Here is a 12,553-nt window from a genome sequence, read left to right on the forward strand (position 1 = left end):
ACAGATTATTATCTTAAGTTTTATTACCACCTAGTGTTTTATTTAGTTATCACTTAATTAAAACTTCATCTGCCAACCCTCTAGGCACAATGATAACTAGGCTACAAGATAGAAGCCCCCTCCATATGCTACCCTACCCTACCCATGCTCATCTAATGATGAGTGACCATAGGCATGAAAAATCCCAACCCAACCCCAACGATCATAACTTTCAGAAGTACCACAAAATATCGAACCTCACATGTCACCCAAAAATTATATGCTCACGTACTTGTGTGTGGTGCACCACCATCATGAAGATCATAAAACAAGGACTGGATGAGAACACAAGTAAAATATCACTCAACCAAAAACAAACTTGTGAGGAAAAATTCTACATGAATCCCAATGAACAATAAAACCATACATCATGAAAACACTCAACCAACCTCAATTTGGGAGTATGGATTCTACACGAATCTCAATGATGCAACAAGACCAAACATCATGAACTCACTCAACTGGCCTCAATCCAGGAGTATGGATTCTATATGAATCACAGTGTCCATGAAACTAGAACAAAGGTCCAAAAGAACCATAACAACAAGTATAAAATCAATCAGCTGAATATGATGTCAGAAGTACATATGCGATACACATCCTAATGCAATATAAAAGTGAAACAATGGTGTGACTGACATCCTATAGATAATTCAAGTCCACAACCAACATCATGCCAAGAAAACCTAAGAAAATTGGGTGGCACACAAATCAAGGCAAAAAAACCTCAAAACTCAAAAACTTTGAAATTAAAACCCATTTGGTCTTAGGGTACAAAAGCCACAAAAATAAAATAAAATCTAGGTTGGGAGTCTGTATGCAAAAATGGCCAACATAATGGTGCAAAACCCCAAACCCTCAACCTGAAAAATAGGGAAATGCTCATACCTACCAAACTAAGTAGAGCCAGCATACAAAAATGGAGGGGAACACTAGTTCTTAGCCTCCTAACAAACATCTACTAAAGTAGAAGTAGAAATAGAGCCAAAATAACAAAATGGGAAAGCCCTACGTCACAGCCAAAAGGGAAAAATAGGAATCTAAAAGATAAAATAAAGATCTCGCAGAAGTAGTTGAAAATCATGGCAATCCAAGGTCTCTCTGAGGTGGATCCAACCAGACCAACCTCATGATGATCTCATGCCCATAGCTCTCACAATGAACAAAATAGTAAATCCTCATGAACAGGATTTTGTGTTTTACTCTCCAACTTTCTAATTCAAAAGTGAGAAGTCGGGAATTAAATTCCTTTTTGGATACTTATTCTCTTTTTGAGTGAATAATCTATTAGGAAAAATCACCAACCAACATAGTTAAACCTCAAATTGACCCAAACAAAACTAGGCTATTCCTAGTAATAGGAATTCATCTATGGCAAAGCTGGCAGAAATTAAATTCAATAAAATTAAAAGCCCAAAAACTCAAAAACTCAAAAATTTTCTTAACAATTTTCACAATAATGCAAAACTCTAAATGTACAGACACACTCACTAGTCTAATTACATAATATAAATGAGTTTGGATTTAATAATCACTAAAAGGATTAAGTAAACAATTAAAATAAGGATACATCAACCATACAAGTACGCCATTGGTAAAGTATGAATGGGTGAATCACTAACTCCATGTGTCACTACTAGGGATATAAATCTTGCACACTAAACAACATGATCAACTGAAATTGCATATAATAACATAGCTAAAGCAATAAATGTATTAAATCCCTAATTTAACCATTTATTCAATAATACCAAAATAGTCCATTTACATCACTCACGTTAGCATATATCATAATGAAGCAAGAATGAAGTTAATAACCATAGCATTAAATCCATCACATAACATAATCAAAGATATGCACAAATACTGGATAACCAGATATCATCATAAAACACACTGTCATCTCAAAATGGCATCATCATGCAATATGATCAACTGAACAACATAGTAATATAACATCTATGATACTAAAATCAAAGTAAAACATCTGACCCTCAGGTCATCTCAAATGTAAAACATAACATGAGTAACAAATATCTCTCAAATTAGAATATAACAAGGTAAATATCTACAACTCAAAACCAAAGAATCCAACATGGAGAATCTATTTCTAATTACTTAAGTATTTAATAATGGTAGTTTACACAACATTAAAAAGTCAATTAAAATACATAAGTGAACACAATCATAAACATGACTTACCATTGCTATAGGAACCTAGTCTAGTGTAGCAAGGAAAAAGTACATAATGCAATCCAGGCACACATTTCACAATAATTACAGAAACATCATGATACCACATTGATCCTAGTAACCACTAGCACACACCTCAGTGAATCATAAATCACATCATAGTCTCAAAAATCAGCCATAAGCATAATTAAAGAAATTGACATAGTAATATAAATCCAATCACCCCAATTCTGTAGACCACTCACAGTCCCAATCATGATCCATCACAACAAAAGATAAACAAGGTTACATCCATCAAGATGACTTACAGAAGTCAAATGGGAGAAACACTACACACAAATTCAACTTCAGCCACAAAGTATGATATTGATGCTAGAGCATCTTGGGTTGCCTTGTTATCTTGCTCATTTTTTTTTATTTTGCATGTAGATGCCAAGTTATTGTAGCTCTAGTGGATGTCAAGTTACTATAATTCTAATGAATTCCAAGTTACTATAGCTCTAATGGATGCCAAGTTACTGTAGTAATTCCTTCATGTGCTGAATTTTTGTAGCAATTCCTTCATGTGCCAAGTTACCCAATATATGCTAAGTGACTCTTCATGTGCCAAATTACCTAGTGTATGTTGAGTGTCTCTTCATGTGCTGAGTTACCTAGTGTATGCCAAGTGTCAGCATTTGGATGTGATTTCTATGAACTAACTTGTGGGATTTATTTTTGATCGTGACATTTATGTTAAAATATTTTCTTGGGATGTGTCTAGACCATTGTTGGGTTGGCCTTCCTCTTATGTAATTTTCTATAATAATTTGTAAGCCATTTTAGCAAGTATATATAGAGTGTTTAGGCTTAGAGTTAGACAAGGTTTTGAGAAGAGGATCAAAGAGCAAAATTGAAAGTGCAAATTTGTAGTTGGATCATTGAATGTGAATGTATTTTTAATTGATCTTAATCCAAAAGGCCTTACAATTGGGCATGTATGAAGATGTTTTGAGGAATCAATAAAAGTATTTCTCTCTTCTTCCTCCTTTGGTTGTTGTTCTTTGTGTTTGCTTCTATTGTGTTAACTCTTTTAGGGTGGTTTGGATAGTTGGGTGAGCCTTTGGCCCTACTTTTTCACCCTTTTCCTTTGTGAATTGGTATTAGAGCTTGAGGTTTGTCCTTGTGGAGATTGGATCATGTAGAACCCTAATTTGGATTTGGTTGTATAGTGGGTAGAAGAAATGTCGATGATGCTATATTGGATCAATTAAGACAAATTGTAGCTAGATTAGATGCTATGGAGATAGCCCAGATGAGAGGAGCATATCTTGATGATGTAAGTGATGATGAAGCAGCAGCACCAAACCATAATCTAGAACCTGAAGAAGATCAAGATGAGGAAAGATTGTTGTGAGTGTTGTCTAGGGAAAATTCAAAGCCTTCTGTAGAAGTTGTTCCTTATGATGAAAAATTGGATACCAATACTATGTTGGATTGGATCTCTAATTTGGAGAAGTTCTTTGAGTATGAAAATACTCCTAAAATAGAAAGGTGAAGATTGTAGTCACTAGGTTGAAAGGTCATGCATCACTATGGTGGGAGCACTTGCAAATTAATAGGCAAAGAAGAGGAAAGGAGAAGATCAAAACTTGGCCAAAGATGGTGAACAAGGTAAAGAAAAAATTCCTCCTTGCTGATTACCAAGTTAGCTTGTTGAGAAAGATGTAAAATTTGAAACAAAAGCACATGATTGTGAAAGAATATACTGAAGAATTCTATAGATTGGACATCAAATCTAAACATGTGCATGATGATTTTGAAAAAATTGCAAGGTACATTAATGGATTGAGATCTAGAATACAAGATAAAATAAGTTACATGAACTTGGAAAGTGTAGAAGAAGCATATCAATATGCCTTGAAAGATGAGGAGATCTTGACAAAGAAGGATGAATAAAAACAAAGAGGTAGAGGTGGTAGATTCTAGAGAGGTAGAGATAGATCTTATGGTGAAGGTGGTAGATCTAAAATTTTTATGCAAGATAAAGGCAAATCTAAATGGAAGAATGATGTAAAAGGAAAGATTGAATGGAAAAGTTGTAATTCTTACCAAGGAGGCACTAATTCTTATTGAAAAAGAGGTAATTCTTATTCTAGAGGTGGATTTCATTGTAATTGTTTCAGATGTGGTAAAGAGGGACATAGATCTTTTCAATGTAGATCCTCTGAAAGTGGGCAAGGTAATATAAATGTTGTGATTTAAGGAGATGATGAGGGTTCACCAAGTGGACCTAAGGCTAGAGAAAATTTGATGGTGAGAAGAACCTTATGTAATAAGGGAAGTGATGAGGAACCTATTTTAAGGATAAGTCTTTTCAAGACCAAATGTAAGATGGTTGAAAAATGCTACAAAGTGATTGTTAACAGTAGAAGTTCTACAAATTTGACATCAGAAGAGCTAGTTACCAAGTTATAGTTGCAGAGGCTGAAACATCCCAAACCCTATCATATTTCATGGATCAAAGATGAGCATAAGATATTGGTAAGTGAACAATGCCTTGTGAAGTTCAAGATTGAACATTACTTTCATGAAGTTTTATGTGATATTATGCCTATGGATTGTTGTCATATTCTATTGGGTAGACCTTGGAAATATGATAGATATGTTGTACATGATGGAAGATTGAATCAATATACTCTTTGGGTAAATGGGAAGAAGCAAATATTGTTTCCTTTGATTGAAAGTCCAGAAGAGGTTAGTTGCACTACGATAAAAATTTGCATGGTTAATGGAAAACAATTTGAAAAGGAAGTAAAGAAGAATCAAGTTTGTTTTTCTATAGTTCCTAGAGGACTAAGTGTTGGTAGTAATGATCAAGTAGTAGAAGCTAGTAACGACCGAGTGACAAGAGATAGTGATAGTCAAGTGCCAGTAAAAATTATAGAACTACTGAATAAGTACAAAGATATTATTGCTGATGATATTCCTAATGGTTTACCTCCAATAAGAAGTATAAGTCATTGTATGGATCTGATTCCTAGGGCTAGTTTTCCAAACAAAGCACCATATAGATTGACACCTACAGAGAATGAAGAACTTAACAAAAAGTTCATGAGTTGTTGTAAAAAGGTTTGATTAGAGAAAGCTTGAGTCCATGTGTTGTACCTACTATATTAGCACCTAAAAAGAATGGAGAATGGAGAATGTGTACCGATTCTAGAGATATTAACAAAATCACCATGAAATATAAGTTTCCTATGCCAAGGATGGATGACATAATGGATTGTTTGAGTGGAGCAAAGTATTTTACCAAGATTGATTTGAAGAGTGGTTATCATCAGATCATAATCATAGAAGGTGATGAAGGGAAGACTACTTTCAAGACAATAGATGGTTTATATGAATGGTTGGTTATGCCTTTTGGTTTGACTAATGCACCTAGTACTTTCATGAGGTTGATGAATGAAGTTCTAAAAAGATTTTTAGGTAAGTTTATGATTGTTTATTTGGATGATATTATGATATTTAGTAAGACTAAGGAAGAACATCTTGAGCACATTAGACAAGTATTACAGAGGTTGAAAGAGGAAAAGTTGCTAATTAAACTAAAAAAGTGTTCTTTCATGCAAGAGGAAATTGTGTATTTAGGATTTGTGAGTTTAGCTAATGGCTTGAAGATGGATCTTGAGAAGATTAAAGCAATTTTGGAATGGCCTACACCTAAGAATGTGAGTGAGGTAAGATCATTTCATGGTTTGGCTAGTTTTTACAAAAAGTTTATAAATAATTTCAGTTCTATTTGTAATGTTATTACTGAGACAATGAGGAGAGATAAAAAGGACTTCAAGTGGACACATGGAGTTGATAAGAGTTTTGAGACTTTGAAACAAAAGTTTGTTGAATTACCTGTATCATCTTTGCCTAATTTCAACAAAGTATTTCATGTTGAATGTGATGCAAGTGGTAATGCAATAGGAGATGTATTAAGTCAAGAAGGTAAACCCATTGCTTTCTTTAGTGAAAAGTTAAATGATGCTAAAAAGGAAATATTCTATGTATGATCAAGAATTTTATGCTATTGTCCAAGCATTGAAGAAGTGGAAACATTATTTGATTCTTAAAGAGCTTGTACTGTATATTGATCATAAAGCTTTACATTACTTGGGCAGTCAACATAAATTGAATCAAAGACATATGAAGTGGGTTGAGTACTTGCAGATTTTTACATTTGTGATCAAGCATAAGAGTAGAGTTATTGCTAATGCATTGAGTAGAAGACGTTCTTTGTTGACTAAAATGAAGGTTGAAGTTCTTGGTTTTGATGAAATGAAAGAGTTGTATGATGTTGGATTTTAATTTTTTTGAGGCATAGGGAGAGTGCATAGCACCAAATTTGACAGATCACATAAGTAAATATGATGAGTATTTCATTCAAAAAGGTGTTAGGAATAAGGTGTCTCAACCTTATATAATTCCTATTCTTATTATTTGTTTTCTAAAATGTATTTCTTGCAAATACTGTTGATGTGTCGACATCTTGAATTGTGTGTAAGGAGATCATGACTAAAACGGTTATGACGGATTCCTATGATATGTAAGAGCTATGTTAGGAAGATTCAATGACAAGTGAAGACATGTGGCAACTAAGATATTTGAGTACTGTACACTCTACCCCAATAGTGGGGTTCGGGAGTAGCCCTAAAGTGAAGTGCATGTTATAAGCATTTTTAGGGTTGTGAAGAGAAGCGATGCAAAAAAGGTGTATTGTTGGTACTGTGAGTAGCTACTGGAGTCTTCTATTGTTGATGTTGAACTTGCATTGCAAGTCTATTGTAATCTTGTTTTGAAGATAATACATTGTGCAGGTTCTGAAGGGGTGGGGTTGTTCTACCGAAAGGTTTTTCCCCACTAGCAAATCTTTGTGTTATGTGTTTCTTTCTCTGTTTATTTTTTGTATGCATGGTTGGATGCAATATTGTTGTTTACATGATATTGAATCTGTAAGTGTAGAAGATTTTAATAGGATTTGCATCATACTTTCCTTATGAGATTAGTGTAGGAAGTTGTTTCCACACCTGAGTTTCCTTATAGAAGGTATGCTATTCAAAGGCATTTAGCTATGTATTTCTAGAAGTTCTATGAAGTTGAATCTGATTAAAGAAAAGCATAGTGGTAGATTAGCTGGACATTTTAAAATTGATAAGACATTGAGTTTGCTAAAAGAGAAGTATTATTGGCCACAAATGTATAAGGATGTTCAAAAATTTGTAAAGAGTTGTGGAGTTTGTCAAGTTGCAAAAGGGGTGAGTCAAAATATTGGTTTGTATACACCTATTACTGTTCCTGAGAAACCTTGGATTGACATCAATATGGATTTTGTTCTTGGATTGCCTAAGACAGTGAAAGGGTATGATTCTATATTTGTTGTAGTGGATAGATTTTCTAAGATGGCTCATTTCATACCATGTAAGAAGACATTAGATGTTGAGCAAGTTGCTGAACTTTTCTTTAAAGAGATTGTGAGATTGCATGGATTACCAACAAGTATTATTTCTGACAAAGATAGTAAGTTTGTTGGCTATTTTTGGAAGACTTTGTGGAAGATGATGGGTACTAAGCTGAAGTTTAGTTCTACATTCCATCCACAGACAGATGGACAGACAGAGGTTGTGAATAGAAGCTTGGGTAATTTGCTAACATGTTTAGTTGGGAATAAACCAAGTAATTGGAAGATGGTATTGGCACAAGCTGAATTTATATATAAAAATTCTGTGACTAGGAGTACAGGGAAGAAACCTCTTGAGATTGTTACTAGAGGTATATTAGATTTGAGATATGTTGCTCGTGAAGAAAAGAAAAGCATTGCAGGTGAAGAATTTGCTGATTTTATGGAGTCTTTGCATAAGGAAGTGAAGTTGAGGTTGGAACAAAATAATAAAAAGTATAAGGAGAATGTTGACCAGTCTAGAAGACACCATGATTTACAAGTTGGTGATGAGGTGATGGTTCATATGAAGAAAGAAAGACTCCCAGTTGGAACATACAATAAGTTAAAGATGAAGAAATTTGGACCTTGTAAGATCTTGAAGAAGTTTGACAGTGGTAATGCTTATGAAGTTGAGTTACCTGATGACATGGATGTATCTCCTATGTTCAATATTGCTTATTTGTAAAGTATCATTAGTCAGAGGATGAAGTTGTTGTATCAAATGATTATCCTAAGAAGTAGATTGAAGAAGTTGAATAGATATTGGATTAGAGAGTTGGCAAGAGCACAAGAGGAAAAGATTACTATGAATATTTGGTGAAGTGAAATAATAGACTTATTGAAGATGCTTCATGGATTTCTCAATTTGAGTTAGATTTAGCTCAAGTTGTGACATCTCAATGATTCAAGAGAATCATTTCTTTTAACCTTAGTTGTTTGATGTAGAAGGATCCTAGGTTGCCTTTTTAGCCTACTCATTTTTGGTCATTCTGCATGTTGATGCTGAGTTACTATAGCTCTAGTAGATGTCGAGTTACTATAGCTCTAATGGATGCCAAGTTATTGTAGCTCTAATGGATGTCAAGTTACTATAGCAATTCCTTCATGTATCGAGTTATTGTAGCAATTCCTTCATGTGTTGAGTTACCCAGTGTATGTTGAGTGACTCTTCATGTGCCAAGTTACCCAGTGTATGTCAAGTGTCTCTCCATATGCCAATTACCCAGTGTATGTTGAGTGTCAGCATTTGGACTTGATTTCTGCAAGCCAACTTGCAAGATTTATTTTTGATCGTGACATTTATGTTAAGATATTTTCTTAGGATGTGTCCAGACTATTCTTGGTTTGGCCTTCCTCTTATATAATGTTCTAGAATAATCTATAAGCCATTTTGGCAAGTATATATAGAGTGTTTGGGCTTAGTGTTAGGAAAGTTTTTGAGAAGAGGATTAGAGAGCAAAACTAAAAGTGCAAATTTGCAGTTGGATCATTGAATGTGAATGTATTTGTAATTGGTTGTAACCCAGAATGTCTTATAGCTGGGCATGTATGAAGATTTTTTGAGGAATCAATAAAAGTATTTCTCTCTTCCTCCTCCTTTGGTTGTTGTTCCTTGAGTTTTCTTTCATTGTGTTAACTCTTGCAGGGTGGTTTGGATAGTTGGGTGAGCCTTTGGCCCTAGTTATTCACCATTTTCCTACATTAGATGTGAGAGACATAAAATCTAAAAGTCTCATCAGAATATCTCTTGCAGACTCTATACTAATTAATTTCCATGAAGAACCTACCTCGAAGAAGTTTTAGAAGAAGCTAAGTGAGATCTATCAAGAGAAGTCACTTGTGAACACGATTTTCTTGAGGAAGAAGTTGTATTCCTTGAGAATGGAAGAAGGTGGACAAATTTCTGAGCATCTTGAAAGTTTTAATATGTTGGTGGCTCAGTTGACCTCATTTGGGGTGTGGATGGATGAAGAAGAAAGGTACCAAATATTTCTATGCTTGTTGCTAGACTCATGGGACAGTATTGTCATGGCCATAGGGAGCACTTTAGTTGGCTTGAAGATGGAAGATATTATTAGTTTTCTACTTTCTGAAGAGATGAGAAGGAAGATCTCTCTAAATGCCAAAGAAGCTTTTAGTGTTCAAGGAAGACCAAAGGAAAGAAGAAAGAATGAGAACCATCATGGTCATTCTAAGTCCAAGAATAAGGGGAGATCAAAATCTCGTGGTAAGTCCAAGATAATCTATTGGAATTGTGGAAAACATGGACACTTCTGAAAGGACTACAAAAAGGAAAAGAAAAGAAGAAAAAGAGCAAGATTATTATTTTGAGTCCAAGAACGAAGATGGAGATGCTTTCATTGCACCTTGGCTACTCATGAGCATGATAATGCATGGTTGATAGACTTAAGTGCATCTTTTCACATGACTCCTAATAGAAATTGGTTTAGTAAATATGAAATTTTGATGGTGGCAAGGTGTATTTGGGTGATAACTCAATTCTTGATATTGTTGGTCGTGAAAGTATTCATGTGAAATTTTTTGATGGTAGAATTAGAAGAGTTGATGGTGTCTCACATATCACGAGACTAGCAAGGAATTTGTTATCTATTAGTAAACTAATAGATGTGGGTGTATATGAATAGTTTTTTAAGTAGGTGTGAAAATGGTGCGAGTTGTTATGGTAATAGCAAGAGGAAGTAGATTGGGTACATTTTACTAACTTGATGCATGCATAGTTGAGTGCAATAGTACTTTTGATAAGATTGTGAAGAGGACTACTTTGTTGGAGAAGGAGAGGGTTTCTCTTTCAACAGATGGTCATGGTTTTTTAGGTACTAGAACAAAAGTTTTGGGATGAAGCTATAGCCATTGCTTGCTACCTAATAAATAGGTCTCCTACATCAACTCTTATTGATGGGACACAATGGAAGCATGGTTAGGCCACAAACCTTCACTCAAACATCTAAAAGTTTTTTATTGTGAGGCATATGCTCATGTGCCAATGGAGAAGTGGACAAAATTGGATAGTAAAGTTATCAAATGTATCTTTGCCAGGTATAGTTATGGTGTGAAAGGATACAAGCTTTGGGATCATGTTGCACAAAAGGTATTTTATTCTAGAAGTGTTATTTTTAGAGAAACTGAGCCTTCTTTTGTTATAGTACAGCCATAATAGATTAAAAAAAAAGAAATATGTGATTCAACTTCCTACTACACCTAAGAAAGTTGAATCGAGGCCCTTAGAAAGGAAATTTGTCGAAGAGAGCTCTATGAATTCTAAATCATTAGAGGAAGAGGGAGAACTTGATCATGAACCTAAACCTAAACTAGATCTTGTTCGAAGGTCTAGTAGACAAAGGAAAGCACCATAAAGGTATGGATATTCTCCTAATAAATGGAGGTGTATATTTTCTTTGAATGCTAATATTGATAAACTAAAATATATAGAAGAGGCTCTTGGTATGAATGATTCAAAGTCCTAGAAGATAGCCATGGAAGAAGAGATGGCAGCTCTTAAGAGGAATGACACATGGGACCTTGAACTATTTCTTGAAGGACAGAAGCCTTTTGGTTGTAAATGGGTGTTCAAAAGGAAGATGGGTTCAAATAGAAGCATTGAGAAGTATTAAGCATGATTGGTTGTAAAAGGTTACTCCCAAGTTGTAGGAATTGATTATGGTGAAATTTTTTCTCCTATAGCAAAAAAGACATCCATTCGATTTTTAATTTCTATTATAGCAACTTGTGATCTAGAAGTTGAGAAAATGGATGTAAAGACAACTTTCCTTCATGAAGATTTGGAGGAATAAATTTATATGACACAACCATAGCACTTTGTGGTGAAAGGTAAAAGTCATTTGGTCTATAAGTTGAAGAAATCCTTGTATGGTTTTAAAAAAAGTCCTAGGATGTGGTACCAAAAGTTTGATACATATTTATTGAGTTTGAGAATTGTGTAATCCAAATCTAATCACTGTATATACTACAAGTTTGATGGTGATTATTTCTTGGTTATTGCATTATATATTGATGACATGTTGTTTATTGGCAAAGAAAAGGTTTGATTACAGGATTAAAATCTCAGCTCTCAACAAAGTTTCAAATGAAAGATTTTGGTGCAATAAGGTACATTCTAAGAATGAAGATTATAAGAGATAGACAAAATAGAAAGCTTTGGCTAGGCTAGAGTAAGTATGTTGGTAATATTCTAAGAAGATTCAATATGCAAGATTCCAAACCATTGAGTGTTCTTATTACTACGGGAACAAGGATTTCTAGCTCATAGTGTCCTTCATCCCCATTGGAGATGGAAGAAATGAGTCAAGCATTGTATTAGAGTGTTGTTGGAAGTTTGATGTGTGCTATGGTCTATACAAGACTAGACATTGCCCAAGTAGTGGGAGTACTTTCTCATTATATGTTTAATCCAAGAAGAGCACATTGGGATGTAGTAAAAAGAGTTTTTAGATACTTGTGGGGTGCCTCAAAGTACTCTATATGTTTTCATGGAATAGGATATGAGCATTCCTTGGATATTGAAGGCTATCTGGATTCAGATTGGGTTGGCAATGTTGATAGAAGAAGATCCACCTATGCATATGTGTTTACATTATTGGGTGGTGCAATTAGTTGGATGAAAAAGTGAAAAAGTTGTGGTCACTTTGTCCACTACAAAAGTAGGGTATATGGTAGCTACTTATGCCTATAAGGAAGCTATCTAGCTTAAGAGACTATACCCATATAGAGAGTTCAAAAAGGGTGCAGTGACAATTTCTAGTGACAGTCAAAGTGCAATCTACCTAGCAAATTTTGTGAGAGGTATGGTCAAGGATGGCAAGGTGAAGCTGG

This window comes from Cupressus sempervirens, chromosome 7, assembly GCF_028749045.1.
Source record: "Cupressus sempervirens isolate cs-2001-9-10 chromosome 7, ASM2874904v1, whole genome shotgun sequence".
In the NCBI taxonomy this organism is placed as follows: domain Eukaryota; kingdom Viridiplantae; phylum Streptophyta; class Pinopsida; order Cupressales; family Cupressaceae; genus Cupressus; species Cupressus sempervirens.